The sequence below is a fragment of the Bos indicus genome, chromosome 15, assembly GCF_029378745.1.
Source record: "Bos indicus isolate NIAB-ARS_2022 breed Sahiwal x Tharparkar chromosome 15, NIAB-ARS_B.indTharparkar_mat_pri_1.0, whole genome shotgun sequence".
In the NCBI taxonomy this organism is placed as follows: domain Eukaryota; kingdom Metazoa; phylum Chordata; class Mammalia; order Artiodactyla; family Bovidae; genus Bos; species Bos indicus.
Window position 1 is genome coordinate 60,211,451 of NC_091774.1, and position 14,077 is coordinate 60,225,527.

A 14,077-nucleotide genomic window follows, 5' to 3' on the forward strand; every position below is an offset into this window, starting at 1 on the left:
TACCAAACCCACAGGTACCTACATAGCTATGATCTATGTATCATAGGGTTTATTTTGGTCTGGATATGGCATGCTTCCATAGTTCAAGGATGTCAGTTATACACATAAACTATAATTTATTAAGATATATCAAAGAACAAGAAATTCTCCACAGGCTATCTCCAACACTCACAGTAGACCTGCAAGGTAAGAATAATAATCCTACTTCAAAAATGAGACCAGGGACTTCCCCAGCAGTCCGGCAATTAAAACTGTGCTTCCACTGCAGGCAGCATGGATTTGATCCACAAATTAAGATCTGGCATGTCATGTGGTGTGATAAAAAAAATGAGGCTAAAAGAAAGCAGTCAGCTTGTCCAAGTTCACATAGATGGGCTGTGGTGGTTTAATTAATAAGTCGTGTCCAACTCTTGCGACCCCATGGACTGCAGCCTGCCAGGTTCATTTGTCCATGGGATTCTCCAGGCAAGAATACTTACTAGAATGGGTTGACATTTCCTTCTCCAGGGGATCTTCCAGACCCAGGGATTGAACCCTGGTGTCTGAATTGCAGGCAGGTTCTTTACCGACTAAGCTATGAGGGAAGCTTTCATGTAAATAATAAGTACCAAAACTTGGATTCATGTTTATATTTGACTTTAAAATGTAGGTTTAGCCATTGCTTCTCTCTTAGTTAAAGTAGTTTAGTCCAGCCATTTGTCAGATACTAATAAACCATCTGCAACTTCCCCTGGCAAGTGGTAAAACATACATTCAAACGAAAATGGCAAGGTTTCTATTTCATCTAGAGATACCTTGGTCAGCTCTGGGTCTTTGGAAGTTAAAATATCATAAAGTTGAAATCACCTTTAAAATGAAATCCTTCTTCTAATGAGGATATTTAGATTCTGTCCCTTGGCCTGTGTAGACATTGTTTATGCTTCCTTTTTTAGCAAACCTTTTGTCTCTCTGAACTTTCCTTTTTTTTTTTTTTTTTTTTTTTTAAGAATAACTATCTCTATTTCTTCATCTTGTCTTCATCAGAGTTTCAATTCTCTTTCCTTTCCCTGTTCCTTTCAGAACACGTTGAAGGTTAGTGTACCAAGTGTGATGTGCTCAGCCAGCTCTTCATCCTCTTCTGGTAACAGATTCTGCTTTCCCCCACACTCTGTGCTGCCACTGGCCATGAAAGTGATCACAGGATTAAATCATGGCCAACCATATTACCCCATCTCTCAGATAATAGTGATTGGACAAAGGTTTCTATATGGCTATAGCATGCCAAACAGAAGTCTCAGAGATTGTCATCAGGCTGTTGGGCCAAAAGAAGCTTTCTCTTTTCACTGGAACAGCTAATCTGAGACTCTTAATAGAAGTGTCCTCCGACAGTGGAGAAGGCCTATACGAAATAACAGAGGATAAAACCAACATATAAAATGAGCAGTGATAAGCATATAGGAGAAACTGGCTCTGAGACTCTATTTTCCATCCTTCAAGTCAAGGTTTTATCAGCTCTTTCTCCAGGTTTATAGGTTAACTGAAAACTCTTGTCAGCTCTATAAATAAAAAATTCCCTTCTTGCATATGAAGTCTCTGTCTTTAACAAAAGGAAAAAATCCTAATAGGTGCACCCCATATTAAGGTATAGAGTTTGGAACTTAAAATATTGAAAAAAAAAACAAACAAGCATACCACTTCCCTTTCTTCAGATAGTCTTGTTCTACAATAAGACCTAAGAATCTTTCCATTTTCTCAGCAGCCATGTCAACACTACCAACTCAATAAGCTTGAAAAAAAATATTAATATCTATGAATCTTATATTTAATCTAATGTACTAATGAGTTTACATTCTATTAGAGCCTGAGTCTATAATCCAACATATATTTTTTCTTTCTACAGCTTCATGTACTTTGCATATTTGAAAAGCTTATACTTCCTGACTCTAGCTTGGTGACCTTGGACCCAATCTTATAATTTAGGTAATGTTAAAATTTGAAGACTATCTCTTTGATTATTATGAGTATAGAGTTCATGTCAAGGGATAATCACAATGCCTAACATATAGTAGATGTTCAAATGTGATAGCTATTTTTTAAAAAAAAGAGATCTTTGAAAAACAATAGGAAATTGTGCTCTAAGATTTAATCAGTCAAGTAACTAGGATCTTTGATATGGTTTTTAGGCACTCATAAGTCTATTTCCTTGAAGATTATCGAGGTTATGTTTCTGTTGTGACTGCCAAATGCCTTGTTTAATCCAGGTGAACATAAGCCACTTTTTTAGAATTTTTATCCAAAGGGGAATGAAGCTATACTGACCTGACTCATCCTTTGTAAACTTTTCCTAGTCCCTGCTGATCTCCACGTCCATTTCTAAATGTTTGCAAAGCATTTCTTTCTTTTTTTTCCTTTTTGACTATGTACATTTTTCTTTATTGATGATACATGACCAGGTAGGGCTCCCTAATGGGCTCCCTTTTCTTCAGGAAGTCTGGGATGGAAACTTTTGAGGATGGATAATTCTCAGTGTGTTGGGGGATTGAGCTGGGGCAAAGGCTCCTCAACAGCTGAGGACCTCTTTTTTTTCTTCTCTTGTTTTCACTGAGGCTTGTGGTTCAGGGGGCTCTTATTCCTTAAAAACCACATGGGCCATAAGGCCCACCACCCTTTTGCTCTAGCCAAACATGATCATTGTCATAGCAGGAAATGTGCTTGACAGAGCAGTCGCTGAGGGTGATGCCAGGCCCAGCATCAAAGGTGAAAGAGGATGTACCACTGTTAAAATTACAGGAGGCAGCCTGTTCCTCTGTGTCATCCAGGATGCCCTTTATGGGACCTTCTGTTGCCTGCTTCACCACCTTCCTTCTTGATGTCATCATATTTGGCGACTTTCTCCAAACTGTAGGTCAGATCCATGACACACTAGAGCTGAGACATGGGATGCCATGCCAGCCAGTGAGTTTCCAGTTTAACTCAAGGGGTGACCTTGTTCCTAGTCTTAGCAATGCCCATAGAAGCAGGGAAGATGGTCTTCTGGGAAACCCCACAGCCAGAATGCCACAGCTTTCCAGAGGAGCCATCTGAGACTTTCTTTGTGGCAGGGATGACATAGACAGTGGCTTGAGTTGCAGGCATCATGAGTTGCCAAAGTCATCCTGGGTGACCTTGGTCAGAGGGCCAAGGAGCTGGTGGTAGAGCAGGCATTGCTGACAGTATTGGCAATATTGAGGTTATGGTCATAATTCTCATGATCTATGCCCAAACATGTGGACAGTGGCAGGAGGGACAGGAATGATGATGACCCTTGGGCTCCATACTTTCAGTGAGTCCCAGCCTTCTCCAAGTTAATGAAGACACCAGTGGTTTCTACAACATATTTAGCACCAGCATCACCTCATTTGATGTGGGTGCTTCCAAGCACCCTATCTTGCTCTTGGAAGAAGGAGATGGGCTTTCCATTGATGACAACCTTCCCATTCTCGGCCTTGATTGTGGTATAACTTGCTATGGAATCATATTGGAGCATGTGGACCATGTAGCCGAGGTCAGCAAAGGGATCATTGATGAGGCAATATCCATTTGGCCAGAATTAAAAGCATCCTGGTGACCAGGCACCCAATATAGCCAAATCCATTTACTCTGACCTTCATGACTATGTCTCAGGGAGGTGGATAGTATTTCACTAGAAGATGCAACTGTCAAAGAAGGAAGAGCAAAGAGCCCATTTCTTTAATAATTATGAAATTGTGCTTAAGATCCATGTCAGGCTTTAAAGTTTGTATGAAGCTAATCACTGTCTTTTTTAAAAAACAAAATAGGAACCACCTCTGTTTACTGGCAGCCTTGCAGCACTAAGCCCATTTGTCTATGATGGCTCAATACCACTGAAAACAGCACAGTAATTTCAAACACAAGTTTTTAGTAGCCTGAAATGTAGCCTCATTTAATTCAGCTGATGCTTTTCTATAATTCATCCAACTACCCATAATGGGAAGCTCCTCTTACCAATAATGCTCATTATGCATATTTTTATTCTGAAGATCATTCTCAATACATAAAAATTATGGATATATAAAAATATATGAATATGTATATAATTTTATTAGTTCATAAAAGAAATCATTATGTGTCAAAATTTCATGTTTATCTTATTACCCTTGCTCTGGAAATTGGTATTCATGCATCTGGGTTATAAATGTCATTCCCTGCTTGTTCTCAATTGGTTTCATGAGTGAATCACTGGGCACCACCTACACTTTGGTCTTGTGTCAGACCTGCTGTCCTCCATAATAGCAAAAGCAGTCTCAGAGGCTTATCTGTGTATTTTTCCCTTTCCCTCCACATCCAATTTAATCATTTGATTATTCCAGATAGAGTTTAGACAAATATAGTCTTCCTTGCTCTTATGAAAGTCACTCTGAGTTTGTCACATGAAGCTTTACCTTAGAGATACCTATATTCATATATATGGTCAATAGTTATAATCAATCTCTGTTCATTAACAGTTGATAATTTATTAGTATTCCTTAAGACACTATTGTTTTCAATTTTTAAATGTTTTTCATAATTGAATCACATTTTTGCCTTGCATGATGTTAAGTCAACAACCTTATCAAGTTAGTTTTTTTTTGGGGGGGGGGATATATTGTCTATCTTTCTGTCTAGGCTAGGTGCCTTAGACATCTCAGTAAAAGGAGTATTTCATCGTATAGGACACTTTTTTTTAAATCAAGTTAAGTGCATATTAGAGAGTTAACAGCGAAAAAATGAAATTACAACTCAACAAAATCATATATTAAAGTTATCTTAAGAAAGGATTATGATAACTTTTTATTGTACATTAGACTGTGTGCTTCCCCCCACTTTTGTTCCTTTATCCTTTCAGGTGGCCTGGTGTGGGTGCTAATGGGGTTCAGGATAATTACAATTACCCCTCATTATTATGTTCTTTGTATCTTGTAACCTAACCCAGGTTGAGCTGCTCACTGTTCACACGCCAATTCCAGAGGCAAGTGTTGGTAGAAAAGAAAGATGCTTTAATCAGAAAAGCTGGCAATCTGAGGAGATGGCGACTTGTGTCCAGAGACCAAGTCCAAAGATCCTGCTGCTGCTGCTGCTAAGTCGCTTCAGTCGTGTCCGACTCTGTGCGACCCCATAGATGGCAGCCCACCAGGCAATCCATGACCATTTTTAAGGGGAAAAATGGAGGGGAAAGGATCCCAGTGAATCATGGAGGCAGGAGATCAGGTCCTGCATCTCCACTGTGGGCAGACTGACTGGCTGTCTCCTCAGATATTATCTTGCCCCAGTGATCTGCCTGCAGGATTGCTTTGGGGGGATTTTAGGGGTTACTTCTTCATTTCTAGGAAAAGAATCAACAGGTTAGCCAAGGCATTGTGTGTATTTAGGAGAGCATAAGTCTGGAGTCAGTTTCAGTAGCTTAGTGATCATATTCCTTATTATGTTCTTTTAAGGTTAGAGGGGAACAGAAATGGGCAAACAGGAAAGAGGGGGAAGAGCTGCTTCCATTGTAACCTCCTTCACCTCTCTGCTCACTTCCCCTCCTCCACAGATTATACAAGGGGGCAAGTATAATGCTGGGCTTCCCAGGTGGCACTAGTGGTAAGGAACCTGCCTGCCAATGCAGGGAGATGTAAGAGACCCACGCTCGATCCCTGCGTCAGGAAGATCCCCTGGAGGAGGGCATGGCAACCCACTCTAGTATTCTTGCCTGAAGAATCCCATGGGCAGAGAAGTCTGGTGGGCTACAGTCCAAAGGGTCACAAAGAGTCGGGCATGACTGAAGTGACTTAGCACTCACGCAAGTATAATGCCACTCATTGTCACTGCTTGGAAGTTTAAAGCTTTGATACAATCAACTAAAGCATGAAATACAGAATACAAAGTATCAGCATGGGTTATATCCGAGTGAGTGTGTGTATGTGTGTGTGTGTGTGCATTTGTGTGTGTGCTCAGTGATGTCAGACTCTTTAAGATTCCATGACTGTAGTCCGCTGGGTTTCTCTGTCCATGGGATTTCCCAGGCAAGAAGATTGGAGTGGGTTACCCTTTCCTACTCCAGGGGATCTTCCCAACCCAGGGATTGAACTCGTATCTCTTGCACCTCCTGCATTGGCAAGCAGATTTTTTACCAATGTGCCACCTGGGAAGCCCCTGTCTTCAACTTACCTGCAAATTGGTCAGAAAGAAAAGAAAAAAGAGAAGACATATTTTCTAGGCATACTTCTTCCCTCCTAAAAATCTGGGTCTAGTTTTTCTGAGTGAAAGTGAATGAAGAGTCAACACTAGGAAAGACAGTATTTGATTTTTACCTCCCTTTCTTCCCAAATATCCTTCACTGAATTCAGATTTAATTATTTTATTCTAACCTTTGGTAGTAAACAGATACTCTTTTGTTCCCATTTTCTGGTTACTGTATCCTGATTTTTCTTGAGAATGTTCCACTTTCCCATTTTCTCACTCTATGGGATCCAGATGAGCATTGAACATAGGAATGGCTTCCCTCTGCCTACTGAGATTGGTATAGGGATGGACACTTGACTGAAGTTGGTCCATTGAGAACTAATACTGGTGGCTTCTGATAAAAAGACTAGAGAAGCAACATTCTTTCTCATGCAGTTGCTAAGACAGTATAATGCAAGTTTAGAAGCCTTAACATCTATTTTGCTGACAGGAGGAAGTATGAAGGAAGCCCACAAAGAACAAAGCATAGCCTAGGGATCAGAAAAGCAAGTCTTAGTCTGGATGAGGACTTTTGAGCACCTAGATTCAGCTACTCCTAAAGCCACTTATTTCTAAGAATCTTGAGCTACATAATATATTAAAGTACTATTTTTTTTGTTTAAAGGTTTGGAAATGGAAGGTTTTCTATCTCTTACAAATGAAAGAGTCCTGCCTTATATATAATTTTCCTTCCAAAACATCTTCTTCATTTTCCTGAACATTGAAAAACATCTGCTATTTGTTTTTCAACTTTGTAAAAAACAGTACACTTAGAGACCTGTTTGTCTCTATTGCCTCTTCGTATTAGCTTCATTCTCATGTCATGCTCATTTTTAAAAAGTATTACTGTATTCCCTGGACCCTGAAAAGTGATTGACAGAATAATAGTACACATTCCTTCACATTTCTGTATTTCATATATTGGAATTTTTCCACTCACATAGCCTTTAGTTCATCATATAACTGCTCAAAGTTATTTATCTGATTTATATATCCTTTTTTAGTTCTCTGATTTATATACCTTTTTTATATACACCTTTTTAGTTTATTTATATATCCTTTTTCAGTCATTTTACTCTAACCTTTATACATAATGTAAAAAAAAGGCCTTGTTAATTGAGAAGGAAATTAAAATCAATGTCTGCATTATGAGTGAGGGGAGCTTTAGAAGCTCAGTGTCCTAAATATTAAGAATTGATTTCCTTGCCTGCCAAGACTTTTGCCTCATTATTTAAAGTTTGTAGTTCCCTTCAAATTAAATTTTAGAGTACTAAAAGTTTTATAGTTTATTCATATATTTTTAAACATTTAAATATTATTTATCCAATTGTTGATTATTCTTAATGGCATAAAAGAGTGTCTATTTTTTTAATTCACTAATTCTGTTTTTTGAGGCAAAACCTCAGGATGCTTCTGCTCATATTTCCCTTGGTATTATTCTTTCTCTTCTCATCCTACTTTCCCTCCCCCTCCTCCTCCTTCTTCATCTGACTAGATTGATTCAGAGAGCCTTGTTTTACATTTTAATTACATTTCTTTTAAAAACTGATGGTAAAATAGCAGTGTTTTTCCTATTCATTTCTTTGAATTTTCCATAATTTAGATCTCAGTGAGCTGTTATCATATACAAACAGCCCAGACCCTTGAGATGTTCTAGGATGAAGATAATTTCTACACATTGTGATTGTTAATAGAGAATTTGGTGTACAACACATTCTTTACAATGCAGTGAAGATAATTATAATTGGGGACACAAAATACAACCTGCCTCAGCCAGGAAATTGTTCAGAGACACATGTTATTTTTATGGGTCTCCTCTGGAAAGGGCAGGCCATGTCAAGAACTTACATTTGATATTAAAATATCAAATTACCAAATGATAACACCTTCAGGGAAACATGCTTAACTACCTATTCAAATTATATTTTAAACATTTCCCTCCAGGTGAGAATATATCATCTTTAATATCCTGAGGCAGTTTGTCAAGTTGGTTAAAAGGGTGAGAAGCTATTAAGAAAAAGCACATTTTTGAAAAGGACACATCATCTCTGCATTGTGTGTAAATTATGGTAGCAAACCAAGTCTAGAAACCTTTACATGGAAGGAATAAAGAAGAAAAATTGTTGTGATGAATCGGGTGGAAAATGCAGTGGAAGTGTGACAAGGGGTCTTTTTTAAATTGTGGGAAACGTCCCTTTTGAGAAGGCTGAATGTGGAGAGGAATCCAGAGAGAAGAGAAATGCCAGGACATATTACCTTTCTTTTCAATCAATGTAAATGATACTGTACTGAGCCACATTGGTCCCTCTTCAGGGCTGATGCCCTCAGTTGCTGGGATATGGCTGTTGACAGCTCTTACCTGACAATCCCTTTCCCAAAATCACCTTAGGCCAGAGAAGGCTGCTTCTAGTAGAGCAGCCTGTATCCAGTGACTGGTTGATTTTATTTTGGGGGGCTCCAAAATCACTGCAGACAGTGACTGTAGCCATGAAATTAAGACTCTTGCTCCTTGGAAGAAAACCCATGACAAACCTAGAGAGTGCATTAAAAAGCAGAGACATCACTTTGCTGACAAAGGTCTGTCTAGTCAAAGCTATGATTTCTCCAGTAGTCATGTAGGGATGTGAGAGTTGGATCCATAAAGAAAGCTGAACGCCGAAGAATTGATGCTTTTGAACTGTGGTTTGAAGACTCCTTGAGAGTCCCTTGGACTGCAAGGAGATCAAACCAGTCAATCTAAAGGAAATCCACACTGAATAGCTGAATATTCATTGGAAGGACTGATGCTGAAGCTGAAGCTCTAATACTTTGGCCACCTGATGTGAAGAGCCAACTCACTGGAAAAGACCCTGATGCTGGGAAAGATTGAGGACAGGAGAAGATGGCAACAGAGGTTAAGATGGTTAGACAGCATCACTGACTCAATAGACATGAATTTGAGCAGACTCAGGTAGATAGTGAAGGACAGGGAAGCCTGGTGTTCTGTAGTCCTTGAGGTCTCAAAGAGGCGCATACTACTTAGCGATTGAACATCAATGACTTGTTGATCCCTCAGGCTAGAGGCCAGGGCTCCTTAATGAAGGGAAGGCTAACTCTGGAGGGCTTTCACAGCTCCCCTGTAGGGACGGCTGCACCATTTGCTGAAAAAGAATCAACTTCTCTCTGCCCAACATTGCTTCCTTCCTGTCCCTTGCCCTCCCTATGTGCAGATCCTGGGTGCCTTAAGCTTCTTGCATGTTAATCTCCAATACAGAATCTTCTTTCCAGGAAGCCCAGTCTTCTATATCCTATGAAACTGTTTCTCTGGTTACTAATGTTTATTGAGTGAATATTATGGGATAATACATGCACTTTGCATGCTCACTTGCTTCAGTTGTGTCTGACTCTTTGAGAACCTATGGACTGTAACCCACAAGCCTCCTCTCTCCATGGAATTCTCCAGGCAAGAATACTGGAATGTGTTGCCATTTCCTTCTCCAGAGGTTCTTCCTGACCCAGAAATTGAACCTGGGTCTCCTGCATTGCAGGCAGATTCTTTACTGCTGAGTCATTAGGGAAAGACTATATGCACTTTACAGATTATTTATTTTGATCCTCTTGGATTCCAAGCCATCAGAGCTAGCTATGTAATGGTAATGGTGTTCTCATGGAATATGCCTGCCCAACAGACCAGACTTGAATATTGTCCACAAAGAAAGCTGTTGTTTCTTTGCTTAAAACTCTAGTGCTTTTCCTTCACTGTTAGATTAATATATAACATCTGATTTTGTGCTCTTAACCACTCATCTGTCTAATTTCCTACCACTCCTACCTTGCCCTATAGGATGATCCATACGCTGTAACTTGGAACTCAGCAAACCCTTTTCAACATCATGGCCTTTGAAGATGCCATTCTATTGTTCAATGATGGATAGGGGAAAGATATGTGTGGTAGGTTACCTAAGGTCAAGGACCATATCTCTCTTATTTACCACTGTGGCTTCAGTACCAATCTCTGTACTTGGCATTTATTAGATATGTGTTAAAATCATAGTAATGTCTTTCTCTGACTTTTTCACTACTTGCATTTTTAAACATAATATTTAAAAAAATGAAAAAAATAAACATAATATTTCCTGCCCTTTCCTTGCTAAGATGAACACACATCCACATCCACATACAGACATGTATGTATATGTAGGATGTGTGTGTGTGTGTGTGTGTGTGTGTGTGTGTCTGTGCTTTTATAAATCTTCAGATTCATGTTCAAATTAGCTTTTTGTCTTAGAATTAACAGTCTCTTTGAGCTGACTTTCTATATCCCTGTTTTGATTTGAAAATAGAGACTATATCCAAGATTTCAGGATATGCCTCATGGCTTCCTCTAGTTACATGACTATGTTGCCATTTCCAAAATCTTTAGACAATTAGATTTAATCATTTGTTTCTACTATACACAAGTGTTACAATACACAAGAGCTTGTACCTATAAAACAAACTATTTTCATATTTTCAATTAACTTTATTTCATAGGATAGACCAAAGAAATACTTGTGAGATGAGTAAGCCTTTCCCAGACTGAAAATTAAAACAAACAAACAAACAAAAAAAAAACCTTAAACAATAATAATGGATCTTTAATTTCTTTAAATATTTTTATTTCTCTGAGTTCTCAATTGGTTTGAAGATTCGGGTACAAGTTACAATATTTCCAGGATAGAAAGCTAGTGTGGCCAGGTGGGCTTGATTTTCTTTAGTCTTTCAGGAAATGACAAAATGTTCAACCTTTTGAGAAAACTTAACTTTATGTTCCTGTATTCAATGCTGACACTGCTAAGAATGAATCATTAAATGTGAGAGGAAGACTAAATGCAAAAATATTTAATCAACTGTCCTTTCCCAGTACTTCATTTATTTAAAAAAAATGCTATTTTTTGATACACAGAATATATTTCAATGGCTAGGATATAATAGGACTGAAAAGGTATTTGTCAATTGTTGGAATCAATTTATAAAAGCATTTTGCATACCTATAGTGTTGTAGCCACATGTTCCAGGAAACAAACTCAGAAAGACAATGCAAATAGTGGAGTGCAGTTTATTACACTGGCACACCCAAGACAGAGTCTCCTCTTAGCCAAGGACCCTGACCAGTTTTTGTGAAAACCTTATATACCCTCAGTGTATGTGCTCAAACCCACCTCCCCAAATTCTCTGAAACTAGTCTGGACAAAGGAAAAGAAAGATATAGTTAAAGTTAACCCGTGATTTGTTAACCCTACCCTTAAGCCTAGGTAGTTAACAGTGGACAATTATCAATAGGTCTGTGGTCATACCCCAATAATCATAATAGACTTTATGATTCTATTCTGTTACACAGATAATTAGGGTATTCTTTTAGGTGACAGAGAGGCTAGGTACAAGCCCTGGGGCTTTTCCATCTGGGGGTCTGGTTTTCCAGTTGGTATGTTGTTTTCATAGATACTGGGCATAGAGCTCAAAGTCCACAGTCCAGCCCAAGATGGAGTCCTGCTTTCAAGATGGAGCCTGTTCTGTCTGTTTCCTCCTTCAACCGACCCAAATATTGATGACTGGAATGGTACCTAGAGGGAATGGGAAGGGGAGGTTCTTCGTTAGTTAATAGATGAAAGATTTCTTGTGAAGTGAAATGATAGCACTCATTACATACTTCAAAAGGAATTAAATTCAATATGGGAGGAAAAAACAAGCTCATTCCTTTTGTAAATCTATGAGCTTTAGTTGCATGAAATAATAACCATGCTTACATAGAATTCAATTATGAGAGGCATTCAGTTAGTCAGATTTATGTTCCCAGTTTTACTTTGGAGAAAAATTTTTAAAAAAATGACAAACCAATTAAATAATATATGTAGGGTTCATGTTGGATGTCATGTCTGGATATGATGTTATATGGAGTCACATCTGGATGTGAGAGTTGGAGTATAAAGAAAGCTGAACACCAAGGAACTGATGCTTTTGAACTGTGATGCTGGAGAAGACTCTTGAGAGTCCCTTGGACTGCAAGGAAATCCAACCAGTCAGTGCTAAAGGAGTTTAGTCCGGGACATTCATTGGAAGGACTGGTGCTGAAGCTGAAACTCCAATACTTTGGCCACCTGATGTGAAGAACTGACTCATTTGAAAAGACCCTGATGCTGGGTAGTATCGAAGGTGGGAGGAGAAGAGGACGACAGAGGATGAGATGGTTGGGTGTCATCACCGACTTGATGGCCATGAGTTTGAGCAAGCTCCGGGAATTGGTGATGGACAGGGAAGCCTGGCATGCTGCAGTCCATGAGATCACAAAGAGTCAGACACGACTGAGCAACTGAACTGAACTAAGCTGATGGTTCATGTTGTTGATCGATAGTTTATTCCTAAAGTGTGAATCTATACTACTAAAAGCATATTTATGTATTCTATACTAGACAATGTGGAATGACACTTGGGGTCCATTATTTTTTGAAGAAATATTCTGAGTACATAAGATATGCCAGATGTTGAGCATATCGCCATTGGATTAAATGGTGAATTAAAATATATATCATCTCTATCTTCATAGAGCTAGGGGCTAGTAAAGGACATAGGCATAGGAAAAATTTATTTTGAAGGATTAGGTAAATTAAAACTCAGTCAAGCACTGTATGGAAAGTTACATGATGCTTTAAGAGTATGCAGTAGAGTCATTTGACCTAATTAAGAAAGTAAGTGAAAGCGTTCTCAACAAAGGACAAGGAGATTAAGAAGGATTCAACTGTTAGTTTAAGAAAGAAGAGAAAAAATTCTTAAGAGATGAGCTTTAGAAAATTCCCTGGTAGTCCAGTGGTTAGGACTCTATGCTTTGACTCCCCAGGGCCTGGATTGATCCCTGGTTGGGGAACTAAGGTCCCACAGGCTTCGCAGCATGGCCAACAAAAAAAGACAAGCTTTAAAATTCCTTCTTTGGTATTTTCATCTGTACTAAAAAATACACATGACTGGAAGTATGATAACTTTTAAAGTGGTAAAAAGATTCCCATCTGAAGAGTTTCATTTCATTATACTTTCAATAAATATTTTCTAGTTGTAGCAAGAAGTCATCTGGATAGTTGGAATGTGGTAATGACCAAGAAAGACAAAATTCCTCACCTTGAAGAGCTTTACATCTGATCACCCAAGGCAAGTTAACCAATAAAGAAATAATTTCATATATTAATTAAATTCTGTATAGAAAATAAACCTAGGTAAGGGCTAGAGAGTGAATGTGACAGGAGGTAATTTGTTAGAGATTCATGAGAGAATATTAGTGTAAGGAGCAAGGAGGGTAAACAAGGTTTGAGTAATAATTGTAAGGTGCCTGCACCTTATATTTTTAAAGACCAGCGCACTTAGAACTTGGTGTGAATATAGAGAGAATGAATGTACAAGAGCATGCTAGACAATGAGAATTTTGTACAAGACCTTCTTGGCTGTGGTAGAGAGTTTGGGGTTTATTTAAAGCAAAGAATTTGGAAGGATTTATGCAAGAAAAAAGAGTTAGTAGATCATAGTAGTAATTTGGTTATTTGGCAACATCAATGGCAGAGAAGAAGTGGTGAAATTTGGGATGTATTAAAGTTAGAAACTTACTGTTGTATTGGACTTTCAAGGTCGGGAATATAAAGGAATCAAGCAGAAGTCCTGGGTTTTTAGCATGATCCACTGGATGCTGGTCATCATGATCATCATGATGCTCAAGGTTATCATGATCATCAAGGTTACACTGTATTTAATTATCAATAAATCCTCATATGTCTTTTACCTTAATACTTGACCATTCATCCATATATTCTTTTATTCCAATATTGACTACTTATTTTGTACCTTCTAAGAAGCA

The 14,077-nt window shown here is 38.5% G+C and overlaps 1 long non-coding RNA gene across 3 annotated transcripts in view; it reads left to right on the forward strand.

Annotated features, from left to right (window-relative positions):
* Positions 1-13,870, forward strand: part of LOC139187180 (uncharacterized) — a 75,607-nt gene extending 61,737 nt beyond the window's left edge. For all 3 annotated transcript variants that reach the window (XR_011570790.1, XR_011570791.1, XR_011570792.1), the window contains exons 4-6: positions 1,880-1,959; positions 10,046-10,152; positions 13,286-13,870. This is a non-coding gene — a long non-coding RNA (uncharacterized lncRNA). The remainder of the gene's footprint in view (positions 1-1,879; positions 1,960-10,045; positions 10,153-13,285) is intronic.
* The last annotated feature ends 207 nt before the right edge of the window (positions 13,871-14,077 follow it).